This window comes from Cuculus canorus, chromosome 1 (assembly GCF_017976375.1).
Source record: "Cuculus canorus isolate bCucCan1 chromosome 1, bCucCan1.pri, whole genome shotgun sequence".
NCBI lineage: Eukaryota > Metazoa > Chordata > Aves > Cuculiformes > Cuculidae > Cuculus > Cuculus canorus.
This window is the reverse complement of record NC_071401.1, coordinates 10,026,781-10,044,941: the sequence shown is the minus strand read 5'-3', so window position 1 is coordinate 10,044,941 and position 18,161 is coordinate 10,026,781.

The window sequence follows — 18,161 nt, the reverse complement described above, 5'->3', positions numbered from 1 at the left end:
GGGGATGGATGTGGAGTCAAAATAGACTTTATGGGTTAAGATTAGATTAATATGACAACATCATGGTGGGTTTCTGCAACAGCTCACACAATTTGGAAGAATGAAATCACATCTTCTTCAAACAACTGGAAGAAATCTCTTGTTCATAGGGCCTGGGCTAGACATTGGTCCTTTCTAACCTCTACATTTCTGCGATTCTATGATCCTATGAAGGCAAGAATTTATTGTTAATCCAGCAAAAGTCTAATCAAAATGCAACAACTTGTTATCATTAGTCCAATTACAGTGATACTAATAGTCCTATTCAAAAACATTGAATTATTACAGAAATTCTTCATTAATAACACAGTTAAAACTTATTCATAAAATTCCTTTAGTACCTACTCTTTTTCTCCTGCTAATATTTTCTGGCTCTTAAGGTCAATGGAGAGTTTTACTCAAGAAGAATAAAGACTGAGGTTAGAATGAGTCCCCAGCATCCTCAGTCCTTTGCTTAAAGAACTATGATATTCACAGTATCATGCTTTTCCTTGCTTGTTTACTTGGGGTTATTGCAGTCATTCCATGAACAACTAAGAATTGGGTGGTAATCTCAGTCAGTCCTGAGATTCCTGCAATGCTATACATACACACACTTTGAGAGTAGTACCTATCCTACTAAGAAAAAAATAAAAATAAGTTTATATGGCCAGAAATGCATCTGTCTTGACGAGTGCTTACAAGCATTACACGTGCTGCCAAAATAACAGACATGCCCTATCCACACAAAATGGAATAACAACAAAAAAAAGTCTTTCCCTCTCCTACCCCATATTCCAGATATAAAACTTCAATCTTAATCTCTTGTACTGCAGAATACCAGGTTATCTTACTTTGAATGGTGTATCTCACTGGGCAGACAGCTGTCTCCCATGTGTTTATCTGTGCCTCAGATCTTGAACCCCTGTGGCATCCTGCACTCTGCAGGGAGATATACCTCATCAGTGTTTCTATACTAAACCACATAAGTTCCATTCAGTTTGCACAGACTTGAAGTAAATTATTTTTCTTTCTGTGCTGTAGTTAGGAGGTGCAGGCATATAATGGAAGACTGGTGAGGAGGAATTGCAAAACAGTCTCAAGTGACCTTGGAGCTAAGATGTAGAATACCACATAAACCATGCTAATCATCGCCTAGTCTGGTGGGCTTAACAAGAAGAACTTTTGTGTTTAGGTAACATGGGCCTGTGATAAACTCAGAGCCATCTCAGAAAACATGCTTGAGTTTTCTGCCTTGCAGTAAGAAGGATCAAAGCACAGTGGAAAACTACTCCACTTTTCCCTGATAAATACAGGCAAAACTACAGGTTTGAAGCATACACTTTCTAGCAAGGACTGAGCTCTGTGTTGCCTGTGTTCCCGCTTGCATTTCCTCTGCCTAGGTGCTGTTTTGGAGTTGCCCCAAATCATGAGGTAATGGAAATAAATTTATTCTTCTCATTTTATCTGTGGCTTTGTGGTTGTTCCTGCATTCTGCCTTCATCTGACTCACACAAGAGGTCACTTAGTTAACTTATTTGGAACCTAGAATCGAACTAATTTATCTTTATCATCTAGTGAGATGTCTCTGCCCATGGCAGGGGGGTTGGAACTAGATGATCTTTAAGTTCCCTTCCAACCCAAACTATTCTATGATTCTCAACTAGCACATAGGGGATTAATTTTTTTGAAAAATTGAATCTTTACTTAACTACAGTATTACTTTTGATCTTGAGTATTATGCTATGCTGAGACTTCTGCAACAACAGCCATATTCATTTGTGCGCACTTTAGGTCTGACAGCCTAAAACCACACAAATTAACACAGATCCTTGCTGGATGACTTTTTTTTTCTCTTATTTCTTTCTTTTTTTTGAACAACTTCTAAAAGTATCAAACACATCTATCACTAAGAATATCGATGTATATGGACCATATTCTTCACCTTTTCTTCATGTAATAAGAAGCCTCATACTTCCATTGGCTTGGAGGAAAGTTTTGTTCAACTTTCCTCAAAGCTCTGTTTGCTCAGGAAATAATTTAACTGAAATGAAATCAATTTTGAAACAGAAAACCGTGAAGTGTTGTTTTAAAAACTTGAAAGTGACCTGTCTTGACTGTTAAAAATTCTCCCACGCCCCCTTTTTTTCCCTTTCTCAGCTGAAACTATTCACCTAAGTGAAAGAATTTTTGAGTAAACAGTAGATAATGGAACCACTTAATTGAAACTGGGAAATATCCCTATCCTATTGAAGATTTTGTGCAAATGAGAACTGTAATTACTGGATAAATTCCACTCTTTTTGTCATGAGCTGACCACACGTGGATAAAAGAAGAATCTAACTGGATTTTCACACTTAAAAGTGGAGATTCTGAGATATGTGATTAAGTCATCACTTTTCTGAATTTTATTTGATCCAAAGGTAAAAAGAAATCATTTGCTTTCAACTCAGCCACTCCTCAAAATTCAAAGCAGGAATTTCTTTTGTGAAAGTTAAGCTCATCAGTTTTTAATGTTTGTAGAAATTGTCATAGTTTCTGTTACTGTAAAGGGTATTCTATTTACATGGGAGTTTTCTCAGGCAGAGATTCTCTTCGGAAAATAAATGTTTTACTGAAAAGAAGACTACTTTTTACCATAAAGACACTTACAAGAAAATGTAAAAAAAACAATTCAAAATATAGATAGATGGTATTGCATGCAGTAGAGTCTGTGCTCTGCACAGAGTTTAGAAAATGTAACAATATCAGCATTGTTCTTGGCATATTGTTCAATATATTATCTGTGTTGAAAGTTTGAATCAGCTAATTCATAATCCAAAACACTTATGTCAATATGTATTTTTTGTTTTGATTTGGTTTGGTTTTTTCCTAAGCCATACTAGGAGAACTGAAACTATCTTAAGACTGCAGTGTCTAGGAATCATCATTTGAGTAATTCATGGTATATCAAAAAGTGTCATGAATAGTGAATTTTTCAGCATGTCTATAAGGGCAGGAAATCCTTTCTTCCTCAGACTGAGCTGGCCCTAGGTAGCTGTCATGCCGTGTTGGAAGTCTTAGTAAAATGAAGCACAGAGTAGGATAAACTAACTATTAAATAAATCCTTTCCAGAACTCCAGACTCATAGATCCCACATGTTTTGATACTTATGCTTGTCCGGACACAGAAAGAAATTCTATTGATTGAGGAAAGAAGAAGGAAACATCACGTACCTCTAAGGTCCTTTTCACTTATCAAGTAAAACAATAGAAACATAAAGGCCATGTACTTTATTTTTAAATTTGGCAAGAGCAACAGAAATATGGAAGTTAACCAGAACATGTGAGGCACAGGTCTACTATTGCAACCATTCCTTTGCTTCAGAACTACTGGCATTTAACAATTTATGTTATTATATACATTTAAGAATCATAAATTTTTCAAGATATAAGAACATTTCCAATCATTTTTATTTTAGAGTATTTCACCTCCCACATACAGCTACTGCTATCCTATTAGTTAAAAGTTTGCAACATGTTCTCCTCCCTGTGTAGCAAAATATTTCAGTGCCAAAATATGTAAGTTACTTCAGTTTCCTTCAACATAGACATCAATTTTTCCTGTGAGTTACCCTACAAAGAGTCAATCATCAAGCAGTATTTAATTCTATCTTTAATTTTAGCTACCAAAAATCATAAGATTGTCTTAAAAACTCCATAAAAGCTTAGAGTAGAATTTCAGACATCAATTTTATCAAAACTATTATCAATCCTTTATTTCCTCCCAAAATAATATAGCTACACCTCAGGTTAGTCAAATGTCTCATAGTTCTTGTTTCGGATTTTAGGCTGAGGAGTTTTGTGGGTTTTGTTTTGGTTCGGTTTTTACCAGTTCAATTCTGCTCTACTTCTACTCTGGCACAAGCTAAAAGTACAAGGACTTTGGTAACCAACCTTTATAAAGAAGACAATTTCTTGTCCTACCTATATTTCAGCATCTTTCATTTCATTGTCTTGGCAGAGATGACATATTCTCCTTCAGAGGGAAAATTAGTCCTTTGGACTTATGTGATGAAACTCTTAGGAATGGTTAAGACATGTCACAGCACAGATTAAGCCTTCTGTTTGATAAAAGTCAATCTAAAGGTCTTGCCTGCTCAGTTCACTTTGTGAATGATGTTTTCCCTCTCTCTATACTGCCACGAGGCATGTGTTATGCTACCTCTATGAAGATCTTAATCAAGGGACCTTTTACAGGGCTCATACAGTCTTGTAAATTACACCTTCTAAAATTTTTTTATTACTTTTTATTTAATGGAATTTCTCTAAGAATGAAAGATTTCAAATAAGAATGTGAGTGAGGAAGGAAAATTCCGAGTACATTTTTTTAAGTTTTATTTGTACATCAGTTCTCAGAAAAGATAGCTGGGATAATTCAGATGCAAGTATAAAAGCAGGTACATGGGTTTTCTTTAAAAAAAGCAATTCAAATGTCATCTATTTGTCTTTGCATTCTCCATTCTGGCTCCTGAAAACTCTTTTCACTTCATATAATGAAAACCAGCCACACTAATTTAGAGGCGGTTTTTGTTACTGTTCGTAACTTTTGTTACTGTTTGCTGAACAAAGCATTGCAGTTGCACAGACTCTGAAGAACCATAATAGGAGCATGTGGAAATAACAAGCATTGGATCAACAAGCAATAGTTTGTATGGGAATTTAATTATCTCTGGGATCTACAAGAATGTGCCATTTTAGTCACAAGTATCATAGTAGTCAATCATTTTATAAAGTAACAATAACTGCAGCTAATGAATAGCAGTCATAACTATACAGAACAATTATTTTCTCTTCTGTAGCTAAACTAATGGCAGCATGGAAAGTATTTTTAGTCCTCTTTAGGAAAATGAATTCCACAGAAGCAAAGGGGAACATCATTGACAGAAAAAAATAGAACACTATGAAGGGGAATGTTTTTAGAAATTCTAATTTTCTTTCTCAAACACTGATAAGCTTCTCAGTGATATTGCAAACTTTTTATTCCGTAGGGGGAAAAAAAAAAAAAAAGAGACACACTATTATCTGAACCATGAGAGTTTTGCTTCAAAAAATTACCAAAACACAAAACACTGAGATGTTGCATTTTACATGACGGATTCTCCTACAATTCTCCTATAAAGATTTTAAAACATATAGATACCAGTTCCCTTTCCACTTGAGTATAGTTCAGGATGGAGTGAAGGCACCTGAGGAATCTCTATTGTCATCTGTCTCCCAGAAGAATTACTGAAAATCTGTCCAATGCAAAGCCAAATCTCTTGAGATTGCCTGCTTGAAATGAACCTTATTGCTTTGAAGACAGCATTTGCAATGTTGTCATCCTTTCACTGCTAAATAACCATAAATTTGTAGCAAATCACAGGAAATGTAAAGCTTCTTTGCAAGAGACTTCTTCAATCTCTCATTTTGAGTTCATTTCTTATTCAGCCTACTGCAGCTACTTATCATGAATTCCTCTGGTATTCATCGTAATAGCAGTAATTATAATGGGATTGTTTGGTATTTATTATAATAGTACTGATCATAAAGAATTCATTTGACGTTTATGAGGGTGTCATATTTATTTTCTCAGCATACAACTGTAATTTAGCATCTGTAAAGAATTACTTAATAGAAACATTAAGTTAAACTTCAGTTACAAATAGGAAAAATAAAATACATACCTACTACTACAGAAGAGCTGGAAGACTCAGTCCAGTTGTTTGGGAGGGAGTTTGTTGAGCAACCAGCACTTATTAAGAAATCAAAACCAATTCTGATAATGTGTTTTCTTTTCTGTCATGAGTTTTTACTACAAAAGTCAAATAGTTTCTCATTATTCCATGGTGATCAATATTTTTTCCACTGCATATGGACCTATATCCTTAGATATATACATTTGAAATATAAATTTTAAAGAGTCAGCTTTATGATCTTTGTGAGAAGCCAGATTCAGGCAATGGAATAATCTCTTCTGTATGCTTCCAGCTAAGGGCTGATTGTGTAGAGAGAGAGAGAGCATTCACAGGTTTTATTTTATCTAACTAATATGCAATAGTACCAGTGTAGACTTTATACTTTCATCAGGCATCACTGAACCTGCCAGAATAACTTGTTATCACTTCTGTTTTCCGTAGTTGTTAAGTGGTGTTCATCAGCACAGTTATAATAATAGATATAGTAAAATAGTAATAAAAGAAATATACATAGTGATAGGTATGGTAACATAGTATAATATATCAACATTAGAAACTGCACTTAAACATAAGAAAAACATGTTGACTGTAGGAGTAGTCAAACACTGGAACAGGCTGCCCGAAGATGTTGTCAAGTCCCCATCCCTAGCAATATGCAAAACCTCGCTGGATGTGGGGCTGAGCAAAGAGCTTAACCTGGCAGAGGGCTGGGTAGCCAAGTTGGACTAGAGATCATCAGGTTCTCTTCCAGCCACAATGATTCTCTTTTTTGATATGTAGGGTATTGCCACCTTCTTCTAAGAAAATTAAATTTATTTTAACATGAAAATAAAAAGAAACAGGCCATCTTCCAAGCCAATTAGTTAAATGAATTATGTGGACTATGTACAAATAAGTTAGTAGTTGTCTATACAATCCCTATCATTTTCCCTCTCATGCAAGTTCCTGTTGCAAGGCTATAATCGAGCTGCATATTCCTCCCACTTATTTACAGAAGGCAATATTATGAAAAGTATATTTACAAACAGGTTTGAAGGCCTTTTCTGGGGTACTTGATTGATCCTGGAGTATTTCAGAGGCACTCTTATAGGACTGAAGAGGGAATAACATATTAGCAAGGTGCTCACATGAACACCCTCTAATCATTTCCTTACCGCAAATCATTGTCAAATGTAATACCAGTAATTAGTAGCTCTTAAGAGAGCGCAATGCAATATTTTGTACATGTGTAAACAAGGAAATGATTCAGTACTGAAGATGCTTTGGATGCTGGTAATACAGAGTTTATATTACAATAATGTTTCATGGAAAAACTGATTAGGAGATACTGGCCTACAGGATGAACTGGATGTTAATATAAATTTATTATTAATAATTTATTAAATTATTATTATTATTAGAAAGTAAAGGGAAGTTAGTAAGTCTTGTTTTAAACAACAGCAAAATAATATGAAATACATCACTTTCTCCATGAATATTCATCTGAAGATCTTCATAACCTAACAACAGAGGATGGAATCTTCTATCCCTATTAGCATCCCAAGAGACCTATTACACTAAATATCAAATTATATTTAATCCAAAATAAGATCTTCACCTTTTGTATATGTCTCTTCATCTTCCCCAAGAAGTATAGAAACTTCTGGATTTTCAAAAACACCTGCATCAAGCCTTACTCATAAAAACAGTATATTAAGAACTGCACTCAAAGAAGAAATAATGGAAGTGATGGGATATTTGTTGGTAAATAGTTTTCTATGTTAATAGTTAGCATATGATTACACAGAGTGTGACAGCCATGGATTGTCAGCAAACTATAAGCAAAGATTTTAAGTTCTGCCTTTTTTAACAATCTGCTACCCTACTACTGTCATCAGTGAATTATCAGGCTGAGTACAACTCATGTTTATGAATTCTGAATGTCAGAAAAGCAAGAATAATCCATGACTGCAAGAAAAAATGTGATAGTCACACATATACTTGTATATTACTTCTAATTATTCTTGCATGCACAATAATCTCTGTTTCTAGAACATATGAAATCTATTACATACATGAAGATTACATTTGAATTAATTAAGGTTTTGAGAAGGCACTAGGACATTATTACATTCTCTGAAATATTTTCAGGTGTGTTTCAATATTAAATTTAATGATACCGATACATATGTTGTGGCTTTCATTTTCAATAGTTGAACTAATCCAGCAGTTGCAAGTTCATAAGGGAGTCACCATATTTACAAATTTCTGCTCTCTTTCAGGGACTCTATTCTCTGTTGCTAATACATGCTCTGTTTTATTGACTTTCCCTATTATTAGTGAGAAAACGAAAGAATCAACTTAAATGAAAGCAATGTAGTCAGCTGTACCATTCCAAAAGCAACACAGGGAAAATAGGGTGCAGCTAAAACACAGAATTCACCTTGCACTGGCAAATGATTAAGAGCTTTTTGATGGAAAGAATGAAGATAAAAGTATTCCTAAGAATGAGTGCAAAAGATGGTTTGGCATATTACACTGGATAAATTTCTCATCCATAAGTAAATATTACCTTGCCAGTGATGCCATGCAGACAAGGTCGCCTGGGTGTTTTTGAGCAGTCCCTAGGAATGGATGCTGGACATGTGAAAATTGACCGCTTGTAAAGTTTTTTTTGTACTATAATCTCATTATATTATTTCCTTTTAGAAGGCTTATGGTTATGTAGTCAGAAGTCAGCACCCTTCACTGAAATGGTGGTATGTTTTTCATTTGGGATGTGATTCTTGTGATTTGCTCTTAATGTCTGAAATTCAAGTTTGACATTTAAACTAAAAAATCTGAAGTTATATACTCAGACACACTCTGATATTCTGATATAATAAATAATGAGCTGGTATGGAGTTCCCTCTTGGATGATGTGGAGGGAAAAGTCTGACTTCAGCCAAGCTTTCCTCTTACCATTCCATTGAGGATAGACTAGCTGAAAGCATTGCTTATGTGAGTGAGGCTCTAACCGCATCTTCCCAACTCTACTTCTACCTCTGGCAGTGCAAAGAAAAAGAACACCTTAGCACATATAATTACTATGGAGAAACTTTTTTCCAAATGCTCAGTATTCATCTGCCCTGCTAATTGTTTTTGTGTATTCTGAGAAAGACATGAGCATAGACGAACCCTAAATAACTTATAACGCATTTGGAGAAGGAGACCAAACTGCAAGAATAAACTGGTTGAAAACATCTACCTGAATATAGTTACGGAGAAAGGCAAAGCAATAGACTTATGTATGGTGGACAGAAAGATCATTGTCAGCTTTTATCAACCACTGAAGTTAGAAAACGGTAGATAGTGAAAATATGGAAACATGGGAGCAAATTCATGGGCATCCAGCACCATGTGAAAGGCTGAACTCAAGGTGCAACCACCATGTATGTAAGCCTTTCAAGACCCAGGCACACCAGCCAGTTTAAATACAGTACTTTGTACTCCTGAGTTTATGGTTCTGAACGCAGTTGGATCAAAGAAGTAGGGACATCTATCAGTGTGACTGTATTCTGTACAGTGGATGAGTGTGCCACAGTGCAGAAAACTTGAAGCAGCAAGTCACTTGCTATACTACTTGTATTTTTGCACCTATTTCAACATAAATTTCTTCATAGAATCATAGAATCATAGAATTACCAGGTTAGAAAAGACCTCTTGGATCGAGTCCAACCATTGCTAGCAACCACTAAACCAAGTCCCTGAGCACCTCATCTACCCGTCTTTTAAATAGCTCTATGGATGGTGACTCAACCCCCTCCCTGGGCAGCCTCTGCCAGTGCCTAATGACCCTTTCTGTGAAAATTTTTTTTCTGATATCCAGTCTGAACCTTCCCTGGTGCAGCTTGAGGCTGTTCCCCCTTGTCCTGTCCCCTGTCACTTGGGAGAAGAGGCCAGCTCCCTCCTCTCCACAACCTCCTTTCAGGTAGTTGTAGAGAGTAATTAGGTCTCCCCTCAGCCTCCTCTTCTCAAGGCTAAACAACCCCAGCTCCCTCAACCGCTCCTCATAAGACTTGTTCTCCAGCCCCCTCACCAGCTTCGTTGCTCTTCTCTGGACACACTCCAGAGCCTCAACATCCTTCTTGTGGTGAGGGGCCCAGAACTGAACACAGTACTCAAGGTGCAGTCTCACCAGTGCCGAATACAGAGGGAGAATCACCTGCCTGGACCTGCTGGTCACGTCGTTTCTGATCCAAGCCAAGATACCATTGGCCTTCTTGGCCACCTGGGCACACTGCTGGCTCATGTTCAGTTGCTGCCAATCAACACCCCGAGGTCCTTCTCCTCTATGCAGCTTTCTAGCCAGACTTCCCCTAGTCTGTAGCACTGCACAGGGTTGTTGTGCCCCAAGTGCAGGACCCAACATCTGACCTTGTTAAACCTCATGCCATTGGTCTCAGCCCAGGGGTCCAGTCCGTATGATGTAAACCCTAAAAAAATAAAGAAAACTGCTTATGAAAACAGAAGACTGTCATTCTAAGCATCTCAGCTGACTCGTTTGTAAAAGTGGAAAGATAAAACCACACAATTACTTATACTAATAATTTTAAGAGTAACATTTAATAGTATTTAATAGTAAAATCAGAACTTGGATTTGCAACAGAAAACAAAATGGAGCCCCACCATGCAACAAGATCAAAAGTGAAATCTACACTCCATCCTTAAATTCCACTACGCTAGCACTAATCTGTACTGTGCACCAGCTAAACAATATGATGTGTTTGTTGAACTGTATCGTATTTCAGAATCACACTCTGAAGTTTCCAAAGAAGGGAATTGCTTTCATAAAATCTAACTTAAAAGAAAGGTCATTTGTATTAGGTCACTTTGCTTCATTTGACGGGTTTTATCTCTTTTGAGGACCTCAGCCTCATATTTCATAGCTTTTTTCATCTCTGTCATGAGGTCTGACATACTTTCTAGAACAACAAACTTCCTACACATGGGACTGCAAAGAAAAAAAAAAGTAAGAAAAGAAAGAAACAAAATATAAAATTAAGAGAGACGGCAATGCTTATGCAGTAAAAATGATAAGTTTATTATCTCTGTAAGCAGAGCTACCATTTGCTTACTATCTTTTCCTCGGTTCCTCAGTCCAAAGCTTTTTCTCCTCTTGCAGTTTTACTCTTCTTATTTTTACTCCAGGGAAATAAAAACACTCCAACACAAATCAGGTATATCTACATGATGAAATTTTACCATTCTGCAATGATCTGCAGTGATTTAAAGCAGTAGCTATCATACTTATGATACCTTACTCTAAAACATTCTACACACATTCACTACACACATTCAAACACTTGGAGAGGAGAAACAAAATCCTATGAATTTAGGGTTTTTTCTTAGTAGGAAATTCAGAAACCATGCAGTATGGCTACCAGGTCACTTCTCAGCATAAGAATAAGGTCAACTGCATACAATTTTATGTATTTTAACAACCAAACCAAGAAAGTATAGAAACGTCTGTAATTTCAGCTTGGATGAGTCCAGTAAATCTTGTCTCTTCAACCATTTTCCTTTAGAAGAAAACTGCTACCAGTACAGGTAGATTTCAGCTTTCTGATATCTCTTACATCCAAACTGGATGATGAAACAACCATTACATTTGTATCTGTCACATTGCTAAAGTTCTTTAAATGTAAGAGATCTAATTATTAATCTTTTCTCCAATTCTTAGAAACCTTAGTTGATTTAAGGTATCAATAGTTTAAATCAATCACATTTGATTTTCAATTATCTATGTTGTGACTTTTTCAGACTTGTCATTTTTATGCAATATCACAAGACAGTCCAAACTGACATACTCACTTCTTGAGTTTTTGTGATTACAAAAAGCTACTCTTCCTTTACAATTCTTGCTTGGCACTAGGGCTTAGTTAGTGGTCGTTTTGAAGTTTTGGGGAAAAAAACTCAAATCTTTCTCAGGTTGTTCATTATCTCCAGACCTACTGTGGCATTATCTAACATCCAAAACTGCCCAGTCTCCCTTGTTACATAAATAGTTTTTGCTTTTCGAGGTCACTGACTGTATATCTTAGTGTGGTATGAGAAATTCTAGTGCTGAATAATTTCTGAACATATCTTTTCTCTTCTTTGTACCACTTAAGAGTTAAAGTTGGAAAGATTGTTCAGGGAATATAGTCCTCATTAGTAACTTAAAGTCCCATGTGCTTGATTCAGTTATCTGAATACAGAAACCTCAAGCCTGTCTAAAATGGATAGGTTCCCAACTGACTCAGTAGCCTAAAGATGAGCAGTTTAGTGCCTCTTCAGATGCCTTTGGACACGTCCTTTACATTCTGCAGCCAGTTTAAAAGGCTGCATGCCTCCACCAGATCTTCTGTCCTATCTTCTGGGTCCTTGTAGATATCTCTGCCATAATCAGTTATTTCAAATAACAGTAAGTGTTTAAATTTAAGGAACTGAATATTACCCTGAGAATTAGTTCCTAATTCAAACGGGAAGTTTGCAGATCTAATGCAGATTTGGTAACCTTTCTGTGTTAGGTTTCAACAGTCTTCTAAACAAATGTGAGTTATAGCAAAAACTTTTTTCTTAGAGGATACATGAAAATTTAAAAATACACTGCTGACTGTAAAGCATTTCAGAACTCCGGTGGTTAAAGTAGTGTACGGACTTAGGAAGGATCCTTTTGATATCACAGACCAGATTGATTGAAAAAGTACATACGTGTCTTCACTGAACTTATATCAGGCATTTTTTTCCTCACATGAGAGTGTCTTCAAAGTAGGCATTGCAAATGTAAATGTTGAATTTAAAATGGAATATGACAAAGAGATAAAACAGAGAGAATCATGCCAGTGATTTCATGCAATAGTTAATATATTAGATGTCATGATCAGGTATCATATGAATGAGTTTTCAAGTCCATGCTTAACTTCAGTGGAATATGCAGAAGGATATCAGGAGAGAAATTAAGCTGATTCATTCCTGACAAAGGGAATATGTTATTGAGAACAGCACTTGCTAACACTAAAATTACTAGGAAGGGCACTAAGGGAACTTGGGAAGGCAGCCAATGATCATACTTCCTATTGAAGGAGAAGGTGCAATCTGGGTGGCAAGGCATAGTTCCAGGACTAGCAATATCTTCAACTTCTGTCTGTGTCTTTGTAAATATCATTCCAAGCAACATGTGTGGCCCCTACATGTCTTTGTATGATACCGCATGTTCCATTCCACTTGTAGAAAGTGCTTTATACTTCTAATATCTCTCTAAACATGAATTTTCTTCAGCCATTTAAGTAGCGTTTGGAAATCCTGGAAACTGCAAAGAGCATATACGTATTATGGCAGAGTTTGCTTCTTTTTTTTTTTTCTAAATTGTATTATTTCATGACTAGAATATAGCAACTGGAAAGAAATACTGAAATAAAATGATATTTAAAAAATTGGTATGATTCATGCAGGTATATGTATCTGAGCAATGCATCTTAGATTACCTTAAAATGAATAAATTAAGTTGGCACTTTCTGGATATGATCTATTTTATTTCAGTGTCTATAGTTAGATGAGAAAAATCTCACACACTCTTTTCTTGAATCTTAGCACTGCTGTAAGATCCCTAATGAGAGCTCCAGTCTCCTGGGAAAACAGCAACACTCCACTTCTTTGCAGTTAATAGCTTACATTATCTTTGCCAATCTTTTGTTTTATCAGCTATTCTGCCTTTTCAACGACAAAAAAAAAAAGCAAGCCCTGAAGTTAGTCAGCTCCCTGTTTCAAAGCAGCAAGCATTTTTGTAGGTGCCAAATAGACAGGCATATACAGGGAAAATAATTATAGCCATTAGAAATAAATCTATACATCTTACAGAGTTTTTGTAAGTTACTATCCAAATGTTCTTAATGAAGGCAAATTCTTACAGGATACTGAATTGGGAAAACGGTGAAAAGACAAACACAAGAATACACAATAAATAAAAATTCAGAAATTCATGGAGATTTTTTTAAACCACACACACATCTGCCCTGGATTTTGAAAGGAAATATTAATGTGTTAAATATTTTTGATAACCAGGTTATTTGTTTAGGAGGCTACTTAGAAATCATCTTTACAATTTGTACTCATTCCATTTTTAAACAGTTCATCAAGCACGTATGTTCTCTGCCATCATCATAGTATTTATAAATTACTCAGCTTTCTTCATCTTCTCTGTGGCTGAAGTACTTCTTACAGATAACAATGGCATTCTCAAGAGCTATGTTCTCTTGTATTTCTGTGCCCACCTAATGGTTCAACAGATCTGTTTGTTTTCTGTCCATATTGTTGTTAAGGCTTCCTTAGGGAGGTTAGAATTCAATAATCAAATAAATTTTTCATCTAGAATTACACATCTTTGAAGGGTATGATGTTTTAAAGATCCCGTTAAAATGAAAAAAAATATGAAATATTATTTATATTTTAAAAGTTAGATTTGAAAAGCTGCAGAGCGACTCTACGACAGCACATTCAGGTTTTGGACTTTCTGTTGTATATTTAATGCTCTTTCTTAAAGGAAGAGTCAGAGTAAGTAAATTGCAGATTCATTGTCTTCAAAACATCAAACTTTCAGGTTTGCATTATCATAAATACACTGAAATGGACTTCACAAAACCAGAAAGAATTTATTTCTGACAGTCTCCCTCTCCTACATGTGTTGTCTTGCTGCATTTTCTTACACATTAAAATGAGTACACATAGAAAAAACACAGAAGAAATTAAGTATGTGTGTTTATAAACACCCATATTTCATGCTAGATGGTTTTCAGTGTGTGTCACAGGTATTGACTCTTGACTTACAATGAAATAATGAAAATCTTACCACTAAAAAAATTGATGTAAATTGTAAAAACTTAATCTGAGTCTTTAAATTTACAATATTTTAAAGATATTTTCTTGGATTCTGAGGTATTCTTAAATACAATTAAATTGGAAAAAATCTGCCACTGGTGCCTCTTAAGATTCAAAATAAGATTCAGTCAACACGTCCACTGACATTAGAGAAGGATATTGTTGTTAACAATATACTGAACTTAGAAAAAGCATAGAATTCAAACAGCATTTTGGACCCCACTGTAAAAGAGATTATTTTCTTTTATGAAAAGCCAGGAAAGAAGGACAAGCAAACCCCCTAAGGGTTGTTTCTTATAGTATTCATGTATTTATAGGTCTAACTAGAATTTGAATTTTGTTTCTATAGTTAAAAAGCCAGAGAAAGACATTGAATTTGACCCAACAATACCAGAATTTAGGCAAATAGTGAATTTTCTGTGTAGAAACATCCTATCTTGTTCTATACCATGTATAAACTAAGAATCATTCTACATCTGACAAGAAATTTTTAATTTCTTCCAACTATAACACAAATATGTTGTATGCTGTGGAAGCAAAATAAGTAGGACTAGATGGTGGCAAAATAAAATGCAAGAATTCTCTACTAGTATCATTTAAGTTGAGATGATTCCCTGGAGCAGATTATTCAGTATTAGGATATTTTGAAAAACAGTGAACTTAAATTCAGTAAAAATATTTAATATGACCTTTCAAAATACTTTTTTTAGCATAATGTGTGTATGCATAGCCTCACCTTTTCCATACATCAATCTTGATAACCATTTGAAAATGGGAATGACATGCACTACAAAATCTCAAAGTTCATACGACAAACAAAGAAATCATATTCTCATTTTTCATTGTAATTCATTAACAAAGAAATTTGCTTGAACATTGGTGTTTGAAAATCTGGTCTCTTTTTCTTCTCTCTCTTATTTTTATACTTTAGGATTACTGTTATTGAATGCAAACTCTAAGAAATCATATAAAAAATGGTGTTTGGTTCTGAGTTTCCTCAATGAAGAGGACTGAAACGTTTACATAAAACATTTTCTATGGATTTCTGTGAGGAATGTTATACTAAAAATAGCTACAGCATGACAACTTTCTCTCTTTTTCCGCTGTTAAGGGCACATTACTATGGCATTGGTATACACAAGCCATATTTCCTAAATAGACTTAATCCCAATTTTTTCTGTTTCTTATAATCCAAGAAGTGAAATTCATCATACAAGCGGGAGACTTTAGCTACATGTGAGTGGAGAAGTTTGAAGCTTCAGAAGACACTGCAATTCCTCTCTTATGGATGGAACTGTCATTGAAGGAAATGAAACTGCTGTCTGAAATAGGCATACAAAAGTTTGGGTTCTTTGAGGTCAGATTTCTGGAAAATATCAATACATATAAATACTTTCTTAAAAATAAATATTTTTTTTAACTAATTGAAAATTATCCATGATTTTTTTAAAATATATATCACACATGCAGGAATTTACGTCACAATAAACTGAATGTATTGCTCTAAGATAAACAATTTTTACTCTAGTAAACAGATGATTTGAAAATGAATTTAAGTTTTTAAGTTACAGAAGACATGTCAACGCTTTTAATGGAGGATATTACAACGTTTTTCCTCTTTTAACATAATAACTTTCTACCCTAAGCAAGTCTAGGCTGTAAGATTGGTAAACTTGACTAATACTATATACTGTAACTTCTAAATACAATGTGTTTTAGATACAGCAAACATGATTAAATGTTCCCATTGATCATTAAAAAGTAACTGTAAAACTTTTCAATGTCAACATCAAAGAAATATTCTGAAGTATTACATTCTTAATAGAATAGTGCAAGGAACAGATACATTAGATAAAAGATCCTAATGTGACAGGTACATAGTGAATAAACTCCGTCTTCCAAAAAAACTAATTTTACATCTTGAGTGATTCATAGATTCATTTTTTACAGTGCGCCTCCCCCCTTTAATGAACTACAGTATTATCTTCTCACTCAGATATGGTTTTGGTCACGTGCAATTAGCAAGTCTTTGATCTAATATTTCAGAGTACCTCCAGCAACAACACATATATATATTTAACATACATATATGAACCAAAGAGGTAAAGATCTATATAATATATATTTAGATCAAGCTCTTCTAAAATCAAGGCTGCTTATATTTGTGGGTTTTTTTCCCAGTTCACTTGATGGAGAAAATAATATGGTTTCAATGGAAATGCAGAGTTCTGCACAAGCCAGAGAGGTGTCTTTTACCCCTTTCAGTAAGAAGACAATACAAAGATGTAGTATTAGCATAAGAATTTAGCATGTCTTTTTCCTATCCAAAATAAGAAATACTACTGATAAATCTGAGACTGCTGTAGCACACAGCCTGTATATCTAACTCTAGGAAATATACTTTTTAATTGGAAATATTAAAACAAAATTCACTTTGAACATAAAGATGATGTACATGAAGATTAGTGTCAAGGTGATTTGGATATGATGTGGTTAAAAGCATGCCATTTAGCAACCCTACTATCAATGCAACAAACAGTATCTCTAATATGGCGTATATTCTACCTTTTATGCAGCACTGGCTGTGAATTTCCCATGCACCAAGCATTCGCCACATACAGCCTTCCTTTATGGATCTATGCTTTCTGTCAACAATTATCACACAGCACCTGCCCTTGGAGGCAGAATTTAGTTATGATTAGTCCAGTCTTTTTCTTGAATACCTCCTCTTGTCCTGCTCACCGTATTTTGGAGATACTTGCCAAAAGATACTGTAAAAAAAACCTATAAAACCAAGTTTGTTAAAAAGCATTCTGCCTCAAGTCCTTCCATAAACAAAGTCCTATTTCTCTCAGTTTATGAACAAATGGTGTTAACATTTATTATGTTGCCATTTGTGCTGTATTCCCAGCTCCACATACACCCACGCTTACTTCATTGTATTTCTTTATTTCATCTCCTTGTGTCTATATTCATAGCCTGTTAGTCTACAGGAATAAGAATGTGTCTCTTCTAAGGTTGCAACACAAGCAGCAGTAGCTCATGCAAGACTGGAATTCATTTGTGCCTGTAAGAGGCCGGATAGATACAAATAATCTCAATACTGCTTGGTACCACGCAAATTAAAATTTTCAGTGTACATTCACAATTGACCTGTACATCATGAGAATACTTTCGGTTCCCTTCTGAAGACAGCTGTTATACAAAATCTTTTCAATTGGTATCTAATGGAGCTATTACTCTTGCTGTTTACAAGTGTTAAAAGTCACCTATTTTTAGAAGAGATGGCAGTATTTAACCTTCCTCTGACTGTCTATGGATCATGAGCACGATGATATTTGTGTACATATCTACACTAAGAAGTTATTTTTATTTCAGAAATATGAATCCCCCTGGCAACCATCAAGTTTTGATGTCACTTTGTTCCATATTCTCTGCTTTTTAAATTTCGCCCTTAGCCCAATTTGTATATATATTAAAAAAAAAAACCCAACAAACAACAAAACCCCCAAAACAACTGAAAAAAATAACTAGGGGAAAGAGTGCATT